Here is a 17,861-nt window from a genome sequence, read left to right as displayed (position 1 = left end):
TGTTGATATCTCAAATGTTTAATTTTAAATTGAGGTACAATAAATATTATACTGAAGAAATGTATTCCACTTAATAATTATACAGAACAAATTAATTTACTAAAGAATTAGAAGGGATTTTGTTTGTTATTAAATTAGTGACACAATGAAAAATGGAGGCTACATTAACTAGAAGTTATAAAATAGAAAACCACATTATAATTTGGATAATAAAAACAAAAGGAACTGAAGGGACATATTAATTATAAAAAATTCTAAACATCTAAGGCATCAAGGCGTCTAAATGCATTTATGATTGGGACGTTAATTCCAATTCTGATTGTGTGGGATTCTTCCGCTGTTTCTGTTTTCAAAGAAGAGTTGTATCTGGGTAAGAGGGTAATGGAGTTTATTGAAAGGATGCACAGAGGAGTAGAGAGACAGGAAGATAACTCTGCAGTTGCACAGCCAGATCTTGTAGAAAACAGGAAGTTATTTTAGGACACAGCAGCTCTGGTGGCTCAACACAACTCCAGTAGGCCCACAGCATGACCTGTCATCCTGCCTGCACAGGGTAGCTCCCCGTACCAGGCCCAGTCCAGATGCTGACACTACTGTTCTGTGCTGGCGCCTGTGATGATCACCTCTTTTCTCTCCTGCCTTCACCTTACCTCATTCCTTCTTCTCCTAGGCTATTTACTCATGCCTCTTCATGGCTGTGACAGCTCTGTGGCTTCTGATTACTGCCTGCCTTCTCTTGAATATCTATGTCTCATGAAAACTTTGTACATCTGTCTTAGATTAGTTTTCCCGGGGGGGGGGGGGCGGGGGGGGCGAATCTCAAGTTGAGATTTTTGAGGATTTATTAAGATGATTTTTTAAGAAAGTACCCTCAGAAAAAAAATCAGAAAGGGAGTGAGAAGGTCATGGAAGGTAAGCAGCCAAGCAAAGAAGCAATCTCAGGAAAAGACCAGGGAGGATCATTTAGCCTAATCTCCATGAGGGAGTGTCGCAGTGTAAATTCTGCTGCAGGTGTGGAAATTGGAGGCTAGCTGCTGAGAGATTCTTACTCCTGTACAGGTCTGTCACTGATTAGTGGTTGGGAATGCATGAGCTTTTAGGTACTACCAGCTCTCTGGTTATTGGAAGGAAAAGCCCTCAGGGAAGGGTACAAATGATAAAGAGGGATCTGAGGACCTTCATGTGGGTAGTACACTACTTCTGCACTCTTCTCAGATTCAAATAGGGCTCAGATTGGTGATCCCAAAGAGAGGATCTAATTGGAAGTTACCCTTCACTATAAGATGCTTATATAAGTTACCCTCCACTATAAGATGCTACTAGTGGGCTATTGTAAAAGGCCACATTCTCCATAGGCTACTGACACCTTGCCCTTTAGACCAGGTATGGTCCTTTGGCCCAGTCAACTGAGGTTAGGGTAGTGATGATGCATGGTCATATGTATAATAAATGTCCAGGAGGGGCTGTGGCTCTGTTTTCATGCTGAAGCTTAGAATAACAGAGTAACCAGCCTGTACCTTGCATAGTCTGTTCCAGTACAGGCAATTTGATTTTGTTTTTGTTTGTTTGCACCTAGATGCTTGATTACTTTTGATTTTTGTTGTTGCTGTTGATGTTACTTGTCTTGAAAGTAGTCACCATCTCTTGATCTCTCAGATTTGGATTTTTGCATGCATGAGTGTTCTAAATAGTAATTAGTGTTCACATATGAAAATGAAATGAATGTTGGTATTTTCTTGGTTTTTATTTTTTTACAATACTTCTCAAAATAAGACCACAATCATAACAACATCATTACGTCTCAGGTGCTTATTAAAAATACTAGCCACTTACCTAGTATATCTGGAGTGTGTCCTACTAGCTTGTATTTTCAATAAGTATTCCAGGTAATTTTTTTCAAGCTCATGTCAAAGTTTGAGAACCACCACTTTAAAAATTAATATTATCCTCTTCACTTTACTGTTAAGGAAATTGAAGCTTTAAAAATCTAGGAAACTCACTTGAGGTTTCATAACAGCGAAGGCTTCTCAAAAGTTCTCTTCTATAAAAGGAAGTTTCTGTTGATGCTATGTTTGCAATGTGAAAGTTCAGTTGTTTTCAAAAATGTTTGCTATCAACTTGAAGCAAATTTCCAGGTGTTTATGACTACGTATTGTCTCTGTCTACAGCATTTCACTTAAGCTAACTGCAGCCTCCCAGTTGTGTGACTGCAAAATTATAATTTGAGTACTTCTACATCCCTACTGGAAAAAAAGACTTGAGTGCAGAGCAGCAGCCCAGTAAATCTGCGAAGCTAAAGGTGAAAGTGTGGGGAGAAGGGAGAGACAGAGCAGGTAGCTCAGCAGTTTTGTTCCAGATACAGTGATAGTGCATGTTTGGTGAAATGCTGAGAAGATTCAACATTTCATACTTGTTCCATGAGGTAGGGCAAGGATTGTTGTCCTTACTGTAGGTTAATCTAAGCATATACTTGAATCTGGATGCTGCTTTTATCCTAAGTGAAAATCAGGAATTGCATGGGGCTGAAGTTCTGCCATATGCAACATATAGTGCAGATTTTCATTTCCATGCTTGGCTGTGTGGAGAAATGGTCACCTCTCTCCGTAAAGGCTGATTTGAAACTTTTGGCCAAGTTCTCACATTCAAATGCAAGAATTGGCCTACTAGCAAAAGGATGAAGCATAGTCAATGCAAATCTGATTTCCTTCTGCATTATTATTCTATGGGAAAGAAGACTTTAGAGATACCTTAGTAGATAACAGGGTCTAATTCTAATCCTTGCCAGAATTTGTGTTCCTTCCACTCAATTGTCTTTTTACTTTACTATTGTTATGGATTGAATTAACCAACCATAATTCATATTTGAGGTCCTAATCCCACCATGAGTATATTTGAAGATAGGCCTTTAAGGAAGTGATTAGGTTCTATGAGATCATAGGTCATAGGGTAAACCCCAACCTGATAGGACTAGCATCCTTATAAGGAAAAGAAGAGACACCAGATCTCCCTGCCCCTGTCCCTTTCTCCCTCTATTTGTCTGTCTGTGTCTCTCTTTCCCCCTCTCCATCTCCCTCCATCCACATGCACCAAGGAAAGGGCATGGGAAGTCATAGCAAGAAGGCAGCCATCCGGAACTTGAGGAGGAAGGCCTCACCAGGAACTGGTCTGTTGATACCTTGATCTTGAATTTTCATTTTCAAAGAACTGTGGGAAAATAAATTTCTGTTGTGTAAACCATTCAGTTAGTGGTATTCTGTTACGGCAGCCTGAGTAGACTGAGCACAGCCTGGGTGATCAATACTTTCTCTTTTATGTGCCTTTGCCTACTCTATCATATTCACAGAAGTTTTTGAAATTACACAATCGTAAAAGTTACACAATCAGAATAAGTCTGAGAAACTTATTGACACGTACATCTCATTTATCTAAGAAAGGCAAGAAATGTGAAAAGAATACCCAGAATTCTTTGAATTTTTATTTTACCTATATTCTGAAATCCATGGGTGTTTAACATAAACATTATGTTTTGTTCTTCTTTCTTAATACTTTCTTTTTTTAAAAAAATAACTTTATTATTTATTTATTTATTTATTTTGTAATGTGGTGCTATGGATCTAACCCAGTGCCCCATAGGCAAGTGTTCTACCCCTGAGCCCCAGCCCCAGCCCCATGTTTTATTCTTATATATGTACTTTACGTGAGTTTGCCGACCACAATCATAATATTTTTCCCTATAGTGATGTAGGTTAACCCTTATGAACTAAATCTTAGGAACCCTGGTGCTATGGTTTGGATCTTAAATGTCCCCCAAAAGCCATGTGTTCAAGGCATGGTCTCCAGTTCTTCCTCATGGCTCTGACACCTTTGTGGCTTGGAAGGTGGCAAAAACTTTAGGAGATGGGGGCGTAGTTGGAGGAATTAGGTCATTGATATGTGCCCTTGAAGGGTCTATTGGGACCTTGACCCCTTCTTCTCTCTCTGTTCAATTCCCTGCCATGCTAAGGTGGGCAGCTTTTGTTTCACCATGTCATGTGCCATGATATTCAGCCTTACCCCAGGCCCAAAGTGATGGGGCCAAAAACCATGAACTGAAACTTCTGAAACCATGAACCAAAATAAATCTTTCTTCCTTTCAAGTTGTTTATCTCAGGTATTTTGTCACAGTAATGGAATACTGACTAGCACACCTGGGAATCATTGTAAAGACTCATGGCAAAAAACACGGGTATATTATAATCCTATTGCAGGAGAATGATAAATTGAAAACAGTCCAATCTATGAGAAATAGCACTTGTGGTCCCTGGTTATTACAATATAATTTGTAAAATGTAGTTTATGAAATTCCACACAATAAATTTATGAGCGAAAAGTGAGAATAAATTTCAATATGCTGTATACATTCTCTAAGGTAAGGAAACACATGTTATTAATTAAAAGTTCTGTATTTCTTGAGCAAAACACATGTCTCTTCATAAGAATACCTACTATACTTATATTGAAGTCTTTTTTTTAATGAGAGAAAAAGAAACATTCCTGTTGTGAACTTGCCATTTCAGAAAATTTTAAATTATATGAGGAGTTTCAGTGTTTAGGCATGTAAGCCCGATTTCATTTATGTAATCATGGACTCATCTGTTAGATGTGAATCCAAGAATGTAGACTTTGGAGGTAAAAAACTAAAGAGGCCAATGAGGACTCCAGAACAAATGACAGAGAAAATGTGTTATAGAACTCCAGGAATGGGAAGGAATCTCATATAAATTCCTGTGATATAAATCTTACCCCCATCTAGCCAGAATTGAGCACTTTGCTTTTGATCTACCCAAACTTCCCTTCCGACCCAAATCTTGTTTAACACTGGATTAAGAAAAAAAAAAAAAAGAATTTTTCTAGTTCACTAGAGTGAAAATCCCAATGTTTGATTTAGTTTCAGAGGCAGCTTGACCAGGGTTCATACAATGTCACCAAACCTCATTTTCCATCACAGCCATCTATTTGGTAGCATTCACCTCCAGGCCGACTCCATTTCCAGACAGGCAGTTAGTTCCATGTGGCTAGCACATTTCCAGCTCTTTCAACATCTCATGTGCAAGTAAGAAAGAATGATACAGTCTTTTTATTTTACAGAATTCCCAGCATCTTCATATAATTACTATAATTATTTTCTGATACTAGAGATGAATCCCAGGTGCTCTTCCACTGAGCTATACCCCCAGCCTTTTTAAATTTTTATTTTGAGACAGGGTCTTACAAAGTTGCCCAGGCTGGCTTCAAACTTTTGATCCTTCTGCCCCAGCCTTCCCAGTAGCTTGGGTTGCAGATGGATACCACCATACCTGTCTCCCTCATTACATTTTATTTGCTCCAAGCAGACAATATGTTCATTCTTGAACCAATCAATCACTATGTCCCGGAAAAAAGAACTGTAATATTTGACCTAGTCTCAGGTCACATACTCCATTCTAGAATTTGAATGGAGTCCCACCTGGGGCATGTTGAGAATACAGGAAAAGAAGGTTTCCCGTGGGAATTTGAGCTACAGTTAGCAAAAGACAGGAGTGTGGATGCTAGATGCCAAACAAAAGATATTTATAAAGTAATAGCATATTATAGTCTTGTTTAAGTGTTGCACTGGAGATACTCTTCAGCTGTTTTGTAGTTGTGTTTTATAGGAAACTAATAATAAGCCATTCTGAGAAATGTCCCTCACATTCTTTATACACTATGACACTTCAGCTGTTCTACTTTGTATAGTGTAATGCTGAATAATTGCAAGAGCTACCATTTATGGAGCATTTTCTAATTTCAAACAACACCAAAAGCTCCTATTTAATAATCCCCATGTCAACTCTGCCAGGAAAGTATTAGTATCCAAACCTCCAACATGAGAAAATCAGGTTCACAGAGGTCAAATAACTTTTCTACGAATATACAGAAAACCCAGTGAAACATGTCATCTGTATTAATTAGATAATATCAGAAACAAATTAGTCTAATTTCCCAATGGCTTAACACAACAAAGGTTTGTTTCTCACTCCTGGTTCACATTCAAGTGAGCTTATGAGGGACTTGGTTTCATGGGGACCTGGGCTGTCTGAGGTTTTAACATCCCAAGGCTACTCTTTGTGGACCAGGGGGCTTCCTTAATCATCATGCCAGATGAGAGAAAACCAAAGAATGATCCGTTGTTCTGTATATATTTCGGCTCAGAGGTGGCCTGTTTCCCTTCCACTTACAGCCCAGTGACCAGACTATCCCATGTCCTCATCTGTACCAGGGCCTCCCAAAGTGTAGGGGTGCTCTTGGAGGTCCATTAAGTGGCAAAGTCACATAGCTAAGGCAATCCTGGGTTTTTCTGACTACAGAATGGGGATTCTGTCCATTAGACCCAAATTTTGACTAGCTACTTTTTATTTCACTGTTCTGAAGTACCAGTTGTTAAAGATTTCCCGATTCTGTAGAATACAATATAATAGTAGAGATAGGGTAGTGATTGAGAGCACGACTCTTAGAGCCAGACTCCCTGAGTTTGTATCCTCACTCTTTGTATTTATCGCCTGCCCTTGGGTGAGTCATTCAACATTTCTATGTCTCCGTTTTGTTATCTGTTTAAGGGAATAATAATGATATTAATAATAGTGTCTATATCACAGGGCTATCGGGATTAAATGAGTTCACAGAAATAAAGCACAGGACAGTGCTTAATACCATGAATGTTCAATAAATCTTGTAACGATTATTGTAGAACCACTTAGCGTTTCACTGAGAAAAACTGTTCTCCAGCTGCAAAATGTAATTTCAGCCAGAATACTTGGAAACGTGTGTGTTGGTCACAAAGGCAACCACATAAGAGGGAATCACAGTGCAAACCTCAAGCTACTATAGGAAAAACATCTCAAAGGTCATGTTCAGTGAAAGTAGTTTAGCAGTTTGGTCTTTACTGGTAAAAATCATCAACAAAAAAATTGTGTGTATGTGTATGTGTGTGTACACGCACAGTGTGTGCATGAACACATCTGTATGTGTTTGTGGGTGCGTTTTTGTGCAAGGTACAATGTGTAAAGCGCCAAGTGTTTGACAAGCACACCATGACATTCAATCCTTCCTTGTGGGTCATGTACATATGCAATATATATGGAGACATGGTCTTATATGAATCAAGAAGTAAAACCAAGACTAAAAATTTAGATTTTATTTAATCTACTGTTATTTCACAGGTACGTGTGTGTGAGCATTTATGCACACATGCACACACACACATACACAATATGTTCAATCTCTTCTTAATATTGAGGCTTGAAAACATTCCAAGAAGCCGGATTATGTTGCACTCTTGTTCCTTCTTTTCCAAACACTCTCTGGGGGAATTGTGGCTCTGGGCAGGATTAATGAGCACCAACACTTCTTCTCTCCCTCCCCTCCTCTAGGAGTTTGGGGCAAAAAACAATCTGCCAGCACTTTGACCGACATGGATAGCATCTCCCATCTGCCAGCAACCACTGGACACATATAGCCTGATAACCTGGCTCCCTTTCATTTTGACACCAAGAACCCCACCAAATATTTGTGAGAATAAAATCTTGTTTAGATATGCCAGCACACTCAAAACATCAACTATAAAATCAAATGTATTCCTGCTTGAATTTCAAGTTTTTATTGCTCTAAATTGAAAGCACTCATTAAATCCAGGTGTCCACACTCTTCCTGTGCTACATACATAAGAAAACCCATCAAACTCTGAGTGCACTTTAAAATTTACTTTTGGAAAGTAAGTAGTTTGGAAATAAGAAAATCAAATCTATTTCTCTGTACTTTATTTAACAAAAATAACGAAGGGTTAATATTAACTTCTAGGAGCATACTAAAGTCCTTTGTTTTGTTCTCTTTTATTTCTCCTATTTCCTTTAAAAAACAGGGTACTTATGTTATACTCTGCATACAATTATTGTTTTGCATCTCTGATTTGCTAGTAGGAGACGTCTTATTCTTCTTCAAAAGAAGGTTTTACAATTTCAGAAATAGTTAAGCATCTTCAAGGCAGAGTATGTAGGTATAGATTATATGGGAAGCATTCACCAAATATTATACACATTAAGATCTATAGAGGAATTCATAATTCCTAGGGTAATTAGTAAGAAATTGTCCTGAGAGTTCAAGAATATTAAGAAGCTTTTAACTTGATAGAGCAGGATTGAAATAAGGTATTTATTTAATTAATATTTATGCCCCTCTCAACCAGATAAAGTATATTTTCACCAAGTCTATTGGTTCATTTATTATTCTCATTTTGTTTAGGGTCCAGGTTTTTTTTTTGAGCAATTTGTTTTCCAAACAGTAGTGTATAAAATGAACTCTGCTCTTTAACTTTCTGGACCTCTGTTTCTATTTCCTTTGCCTAGTATAGATCACACCTGATCTATATTTTTAAAAGTAGCTACAAATGTACTTTGGAGTTACAAATCCCTCTTGAGGTCAAAAAGGTACAACTTCTTTGGCACATTTTACCTTGAGCTAAGAGGCTCTTGGGGATATTTGAGTGGAAGGAAGTGATAAATTCTGGATGGACAAGCATTGCACAACTAAAGTTTTAAAGAGGTGGGATGGTATATGTGTATCTGTTCAGAGTGTTAAGTAAAATATTAAAAACACCAGACTCCTTGTCTGTCCCTTGCAGGTGATTCCTGTTCAACTTTCCTTAGAAATTCTAAGTCAAATAAGGAAAGACAGGGTAAGGGGATAAAAAGGAGGTGTGGAGGGCAAAGAAAAAATGAGGTACTGTGGGTAGAAGCTGTTGGAAAAATAGAAACAGGAGAGATTTCTAGGGAGATTGAGGGGAATGTTTTTTTATGTGAGAATTATTTTCAAATGGTCATGGGACAACACTGTGACTATCAATAGCTGTGCAAAATCATATGATTGATTAAAATAATAAGTTTGGGTTCCAAAGGAAACAATTCTGCTCAAGTGTTGGCAGGAGCAGATAGTTTGCACAAAGGGAAGGAAAGAAAACAAGGCATCAGACCTGTAGATGTGGTGTCAAATTGTCCATAGTTTTCTGTTTTGATGAACATTTCATTACAAATTTTTACAAATTGCCACAAACTTAGCCTCTTACAACAACACACACTATCTCACAGTTCCTGTGGGTTAGAATTCCAGACACAGTGTTAACAGGAATCTTTGGCTTAGGGTCTTATGAGGCTGCAGTGGAGGTGGCAGATGGGCTGCAGTTTCATCTGGAGGCTCAACTGGAGAGAATCAACTTCCCAAGCTCTCTCAGGCACTGCAGAATTATTTACCTTGAGGTTGTAAGAATGAGGACTCTGGCTTCTTTTCTGGAGTTGGCTGAAGGCTACTGTAATCTCTAATGGCTAATCTCAGCTCCTTACTCTGTGGGTCACTTCTTCAAAGTCATCCAGGCGGAGAGACAGTGTGAGCAAGTCTGTTGACAGTATGGAGATTTACACAGTGCAAGATAATCACAGAAATAACATCCCACCACCTTTGCCCTGTTGTGTTGGTTAGAAGCAGGTCAAGGGGAGGGGTTGCAGAGGAAAGCGAATACCAGGGGTTGGGGACCGTGGTTGGTTACTGTAGACTCTGTCCTCCATGTTCTCATGTCTCCTTCGTTTCCTCTAATCTGTGACAATTACTCAGTCTTTATTGTCTTTCATGACCTTGACAGTTTTGAAGAGTACTGATTGATTATTTCCCTCCTCACAGACATTACATTATGGAACTGTAATGTTTCTCCTGCATCTTTTTTTTTTGTCATTGTTTTGAGAGGTATTGGAGGAGAGACCACATCAAGCTCAAGGGACTATAAGGTAACAGGATGACATACAAAGAAATAGCAGAGTACATATAAAGGGTTATGAAAAGAATAATCACATCTTTGATAGAAATCAGAAAATTTGGGGAAAACTCAGGCTCAGAAAGTGTAGTGCATATTATTTTCCCTCTGCAAAATCTTCCAGCTCTCAGTCCATGCAATTCAGGTGGAAAGAAAAACATTCCAGGTTTAGTGGTAGGTGCACGACCATGGCCATCGGTCAAGGATTGACTCATGACCCAGTAGGAGTCATTGTGTTGTTTAAATGAGGCTCTGTCAGGGCTACTGTCCCTGTAGGACTTTGACCTCATAAAGGGTCACAAGAGGGGGCTGTGGTGAGCAATCTGCTATGTGTATTGAGATTAAGTTTTTCTATGAGACAGGAAACTCCAAAATTACAATAATTTATATAATATAGAAAAATATCTTTTCCCCTGTCACACATAAATGAAGGCTGGTGGTAAGTGATCCAGGGCTCCATGATGCTTCAAAGTCACCAAGGAGACCTTCTTCCTTTCTTGCTTGGCATCTGTGATACCTGGTTCTACCTGGTGATCCAGGGTGGCCCCTTGAGCTTCTAGGCAGCAGGAAGTAGGAAGGGATGAAGAAAGCCTTTCAAGGATACTTTCTGGAAATTGCAAATTGCCCATTACTTTTTAAGGGTTTAGCACAAAGAAACAAAGAAGAAACAGCTGTAGGAGGACCATGATTTTTCTGTGCTGTACATCCACAAAAGGAGAGACTGACTGACAAGAAAGCCCATCTTGAATGAGCAGAATTGAAAGATAACAAAACAACAATCACAAAAACCAAAAAAACCCAACTTTCCCTAATGATATCTTTGAACCTCTGGATCAAGCTAAGCTAAACTATCTCTGCTCCTTAAGCTAATTCATTTCTTTCTTCCTTCCACCATCACCTTTCTGAAGGGCACAGAAAGGAGGATTCTCTCAGTAGAGAACATAAAATCATCTTTGTTTCTTTGTTCTTTTAAGTTTACATTTGCTCAGAATAGCAACTGAGTCCTCCCTTCAATCTCCTAAGAGTTAAGTCATGGAGCATCTTCATACTCCATTTCCTTTCAGTCAAAAGGAGAGGGAACTGCGTGTGTTTCTTAGAACATGCCCTTTTAGATTCGACAGAAATTTAAACAGTGTGTTTTGTAAAATCTCCACTAAGACTCATATGCCAGAATTCTCATCCTACCTATTCTAGGTATGTTTATTGATCTTCAGCAAATGCTTCTTGGAATTCTTGTGCTGTTCAGTAAAACCTCTTTTGTCAAAATAGCTTGGCTCCATATCCACCTCCTCTTTCTCAATTATGACTTTTATTAACATTAACAGTATCTGTGGGAATTAGAGCCTAATGGATTTCTTTCTGTTGATCTGAGAATCCTGCCATAATAGGCTTCATTTAAAAGGGTTCCAAATAATTGGTCAGCAGAATAGCTTCTTCTTCTTCTTCTTTTTTTTAAGTAACTTTGCTAATAGTATCAATTTGCCTAGGATGTTACCTCCCCATCTTTTTTTTTTCCCTACTTTTTTTCCTTTGAAGCAAAAGACACAAAACATTAGGTTTGGAGGTTTTTCCATCAGATTCTGAAAGCATGGATTTTAACTAAATTATTATGCTTCTTTGTACTTACTCATATCCGTAAAGTGATTACGAGTGTCTACCAATGGCAACTCTCATGCTATGAAAGTTGGCCTTTTGAATTTCAATTATACTGCAGCACCATATGGTATAGGGGAAAGGAGTGCTCAATTTCTTTTCTGACAGTTCCTCTCCAGCAAGGGGAATTTTGCTGTCATAGGCTGAGTTTCATCGGCTCTCTGAGGCTCAACATTACCTGCTGCCTCCCTGTACACCTACATACAGGATTTCAAGCCACTGAGAGAAAAGTTTCTGCAAGCCATCACAGATGGGGAGCACCCATCTGAGTCAACTGTTGCCCAAGTTCCCGTGACTGGCTGCAGGCAGCTATGAGTCCAAAGCTCCAGGAATGGCAGAGCTCTGGATGTCTTCCACGTCTGTGCTTTTGGATTACATTTGTTTAACCTGAGGCAGAGCCACATTACAGAACATTCCTATCCCCCTGGGCATCATAAACAGTTGTTACCGGCTTAATGCAATTAAGCTTGGGAGCACCATGGAGACTCCTAAAGCATCCGAAACTCAAGGTCACATCCTACAAATGTCCAGGTATGGCAGTGGGGAATCTACTAATTTATGATTATGGGGACTCTTCCTTCTGAGTGTGTCACAAATTATCAGAACACAGGGAGTTACACATCCTCTTTAGGATTATAAATGGGGTCCTGACACTTCAGACTCTCTGTCATTGTGGTGACTGAGTATCCTGTCTCTTGCAGTCGACATTGGGGGACACCTTACTGAGCATGAGATGGCAGACTTCTATCTGCCTTCTTTTACACTGGCTTTAGTACAAAGGAGGAAGAGCAGGAATGCTCAGGAGATGATGGTCTCTCACCCCTAATTTACAGAAGAATTAAGCAAGTTTTTCCTCAGGATATGGTACTGGATATATCCTTTTGCCTTCTGGTGTTTAGAGAGATTCACATGTGTCTAATCTCCTGGGCCCCAGGAATTGATGAATTAATCCATTTTGCCCCAGCATCCCAGATACCATATTTGACTGATGACCTATTTATAGGATGGCTCATATATATGGAAAAGAGACAATACTGTCTCAGTGTCCTATTTGTAGGACAACCTATTTTTGTTCTTAATGATAATAAAGGCTGGATAAACTCTAGATTACTATTCCCAACCTATTTTAATGCACCTGTATTAATTTCATTGAAATATTTGCAGAATTGAAAACTTAATGGGATCAGAGCCAAACCATAGGAAACTTCAGAGTTAGGGCATAATGTGTGAGGTCCAAACTTTCCTCTCTACAATGAGAAGGGGGAGTGTTGGAGATTCCTTGCCTGATTTTATGGAGCAGTGCCTGAGCAGAGGCAGTGCCTAAGTGTGCCTCTGATGTCCTTGTCCATTTGATGAGGATATTTTCAGTTTCTGTTGGGTAGGAATCCCTCAACCAGTCTCTGATTGACTAGATGTTCATATGGTGTGCCCATGGTGAAGAGTCAGGAACTTCCCATCTCACCATGTTGCTGATATCACCCCTCCCCTTACCCCCCAGGTTACACTCTGCCATGCCTTCAGCTCCAGGGGCTGACCTGCATGGGTTACATTCACGTGGTCCCTTCCCTCTGGCCTTTGGTTGGGCTTGTCCAATGGTGAGTGCTGGAAGGTGAGCCTAGGATATCTATTCCCTTGACACCTCAGTGCTGACACACTGGCCCATCTCCTGCCAGGTGATATTCTCCTCACAGTCCTATCTGATTTATGGTAACTTCTCTCAGACACTCTTGCCCTTTTTAGCATCTGAACACCCTCTTGGTGTTACTAACCTTGAATACTACATAGTCCATTGCAGTTTCCCTAATCCTGCTCACGCTGGTACAACTCATCCATCTATTAATCTTGCCTTAGATCTCTCAGTTTCAGTGAGCCTGTGTTTCTTGCCAGACCCTAATGAAAAAAACCATACAACTCCTCTTTGCCTATTTTCTCTTCTGCCTCTCTCATATGCCCTGACTCTAATGGTCTTATCCTTACAGGTTTCTAGAAAAGACCACTGTATTTGTATTTATGTATTTTTTTGTGTGAGTGTTTTTGCCCTGTCCCATTTTAAAAAGAATGAGATGATTGTTTCTATTCTCTGGATTCACTCTGGTCCTGACTTGCCTCTGCTCATTTAATTTATGTATCTTTTTGTTTGTTTCCATTTATGTATTAGGTCACTCCCACAACCTTTTAAGAAACTAGGAGAAATCTTCAAACTGGCTATTTCCTGTCATGAAGCCAATCACTAAAAATAAGTTTCATTCAATTCAGTCATGTTAAATTGAATTTTATTAAATCTGTTTGGCATAAGCAGAATCTCAGAAATACCATATTCAACCTGCAATACATAGGCAATTATATAATATACACTAAAGTATATAATATTTTAGTTAGCCACAGATGTCGCTTTGATTGTTTTGAGACAATTGTCTTATTACATAAGATGGATAATTTCTTTTCTTAGGTACCCATTGCTCTAGAAGGAAAAAAAAAATGATGACAAGGAAAAAAATACCAATGTATCACACTTGTGATAAAAAAATGATCCAGACATGGGTGCTAATTTTTGGGCTATATAAATCAGGATGGGTTATTCAAGACTGAATTAGAGACTACATAATTTTTAGTATAAGTGAAGTATGTGGGATCTTTAAATAGTGGTAAAAATGGTTTGAATGATAAGTATTCTGATGATCGCTTTTGGCTAGGACTATATTTTAGCCAAATGGTAAAGGAGATGTAGTAGAAGCTGCGAATGCCCTATTGATCCTTCTACCCACCCATCGCCACCCATCTTCAGGTGGCCTGCAGCTTCAGTATTTGCAAAACCTCCCTCTGGTGTCTCTCTGCTGAAGACTTTCCCTGGCTGTGGGATTGTGCTGGGCCTCTGTGAGGAGGATGTTTAGCAGTGCCTGGAATTTTACATCCCAATAGTAAATGTCAATCACTATGGTCAGGAGTTGAAGGAGTAATACCCACATTTCCCGACCCTTCTGAGATGTGTTCCCTAAAATTGCTCAGCGGGTCCCCAGTAAGACGGAGTCCTGTTGCTAATTCCCTCCCTGTTTCACCACCTTCTCTCACACTTGCTTCCTGTGATCGGCTCCCAACTAAACCACTTCCATCCAAATTCTTGTCTCAGGGATTGGCTTTTGGAAGAGCTCATTTAGAATAGGAAACTCTAGAAGGACAAAGAGAAGTGAGAAATGCAGAAAGAGTACATCATGCCATTTTAAGCTTCAAGAGGAGAGTATCTTTTATGTTCTTTTGAATCATCTTTGTCTTTAGATTATAAACTATTGAGGACACTGGCTCTTTCTAATCAACCCTATAAATCCCAACAATCCATGCATGGTGTGAAGAAGGACTCCATAAATATTTGATAATCCTGATAATTCTAAATTATACTATTTATAGTAGCCATTACCCTACTGAAGGGTATAATTATTACCGAAGAGCAAAAATAAGCTCCTGCCTTTTCATCCTTTAAAGGTAAGAGATGTTGGCCCCTTTTTAATCATCTCTAAAAGCTAAAAAAATTAGAATAGCTTACTGAAATTAGCACTACAAGGCGATGATAAATTTATATGGTTGTGTTAAACGCAAACTGAATTTCTTCACAGGGTCTTGTGAAGGAATCATAACAAATCCAGACAATTCCATCAGGCAAGAACCTAGTTTGGCCAAATTTACATCAGACATATATATTTACACATGCAGTCTTACCATTATATATAACTGGCTAAAGACCCTTATAGATCTTACCAGAAAGAGCTCAATCCAACATAAATAGCACAAAGTTCAATGGAGAAAATAATAATGACACAGGAATTATGTGCATTATTTCACTTTAAAATTTTGGCCTTTATTCTTTGATTTATCATCCATCCACTACTCAGTGAGATGAATAATGTTTTCATTTTTTTTTTTAGGATTTTTCCCCCATAAATAACTCACTAGCATTTATCATGTAGTAGAGTAGTGAAAACTCACACCCGGGATAATACCAGACAATTTCTCCATCTACTTAATGTTAATGAAATTGAATAGGCTTGCTCCAAAATTCATTGGGAATCATCATTCACTGTCTTAGAATTCATTTAATCATATTCAGTTGTCCAAAGATCTTATTATATATCTCCTAGGAAGAAAAATTATGATATAAAAAGAATCTTCAAGGCTGTGCACAGTAGGACAAAATATGTGACCATCACTCCTGAAATACAAGCAAGGAGACTTCATTTTAAAGCATGAAGCTAAAAATCTAGCATATCTTAGCCAAACAAGGTAAAGTACTCTTTCAAATTATCACACATTTTATCCTTCAAAATGTATTCTTTATTCATTTTTTTGAAATTGTCATCCCAACCACACTTAGCCATCGCTTGCAAATAAGCTAATGGTAGAGCAGCAAGAAATGTAGAGACAACTACAATTATCTCTTAATTACACACAGCAGGCTTCCAATGTGTGTCCCCACTCCTTCTGAGGATACTTAACTAGAAACAAAGAAAGTCAGGCAAACCAGTTAAGTGTCCCACACAGGTTTCTTGATGACAGGTTTACTTTGAAATGCTGTGGGGCAAGATGGCAGCAGCAGCTGTCACCAGAAATAGCTTGCCCAGTTCAAGAGAAGAAGCTGATGATTCTGCTCACATTGAAGGACTTGAACTAGCAAATGAAACAAGGAGGATGATACAATGCACAAATTAATGGTTTACGAGGAGCTCTGCCTCCTCTGTGTATGAAATAAAGAAATCTCAGGTAACTCGCCCCACGTTGTGTAGCCCAGAGCGTTTTTATGTCTTCTTTGAGAAAGAATCAATATCTTCTTGTTATTGTGCGATCATATATTTAGTAGGGGAAATGGTCTAAGACCAGAAATATGTCAAACAACTCCATTTCATCTTCAGAGAGATTAATTTAATTGGAAAAAGTCTATCAATTAATTAGCCAATAAAAGTTTATTACATGAGTATTAGTCGCCAGCACCGTCCAAAGTGAGGTTAATAAAATCTTTGCATGTACTCTGTGCTTTTCACACATTCTGTGACAAGGCTGCTGGGGGGAAGGAGCACCCAGACACGTGTGGATGGTGTGAATGTGAAAATGGAGTCAATGACTGGGGGTGAGAATAATTATTCTCTGTGTATAAATCACTTGCCAGACAACAAAGGACATTCTCAAGCTTCCTTTTCTTTGATTTATACCACAACCCTGTGCAATGGCCAGGGGAAAATATTAACTCCTATCTACAAATGAGAAGGTGTCTCCGATTTTGGCCTAGAAATTTTCAAGAGCTCTAGGAGTTTGTGTACCCAGTGCTCACCTGTTATTACACTCACCACAAGAGGAGGTTTCTGGATCCACACCTAAAAATAGCTGCCACACCCTCATATACAGCTCCATTTGAGAAATTCCGTTGGATCTCATGTGAATTTTTCAATGCTGTTCTTTTCACAAATAGGTGAAAACATGTTTGCATATCTTTAATTCCACCTGTCATTTTGCTCCTCTTTCTTCATTCTTTCTCTCTTCTGTGGGATCAGCAACCTCAACCTTGACTTTATAGTAAGGTCACCTGCTGGATTTATTAGCAATTTGGTTCTCTGAGCTCCACTGCAGATCTATTGAATCAGAGAATCTCAGTTCAGTCTGCTATCAGTTGTTCTTTCTCTCTCCCTCTCATTCCCCTTCTCCTCTGTCTCTCTCCCTTCATTCCTTTCCTCCCTCCCTCTTTCTTTCTTCCATCCCTCCCTCCCTTCCATTCTCTCTCTCTTTCTCCCTTTCTCCCTCTCTCCTTTTCTCTCTCTCTCCTCCTCTCCTTCTTTCTCTTTCTCTTTCTCTCTCTCTCTCTCTTTCTCTCTCTCTCTCTCTTTCTTTCTTTCTTTCTTTCTTTCTTTCTTTCTTTCTTTCTTTCTTTCTTTCTTTCTTTCTTTCTTTCTTTCTTTCTTTCTTCTTTCTTTCTTTCTTGTCCCTGGACTAGACTTTGACCTCCTCAAGGTCATTTTTCATTTTTGTGTGGGACATTTAACTGGTTTGCCTGACTTTCTTTGTATCTTGTTAAGTATCAACCTGACACAGTGAAGTAGCATTCAATCAATAAAAACTTAATTGTTGATGTGGGCTGGGGTTGTGGATCAGCGGTAGAACTGCTCACCTTAGCATGTGTGAGACCCTGGGTTCAATCCTCAGCACCACATAAAAATAAATAAATAAAATAAAGATATTGTGTCCAAATAAATGATAAATTTAAAAAAAAACCTTAATTGATGAATTCAAGTTAAGAGGAGATAGTTGTTCACTTGATTATTTTTGCAACTCTTGTGTGAGTTTGGCATTTTTCAATACAAAATTTAGAAAAAAGATA

The sequence above is a fragment of the Marmota monax genome, unplaced genomic scaffold, assembly GCF_021218885.2.
Source record: "Marmota monax isolate L192 unplaced genomic scaffold, Marmota_monax_Labrador192_F-V1.1 WCK01_AAM20220418_F8-fsc00021, whole genome shotgun sequence".
NCBI lineage: Eukaryota > Metazoa > Chordata > Mammalia > Rodentia > Sciuridae > Marmota > Marmota monax.
This window is presented reverse-complemented; position numbering follows the sequence as displayed.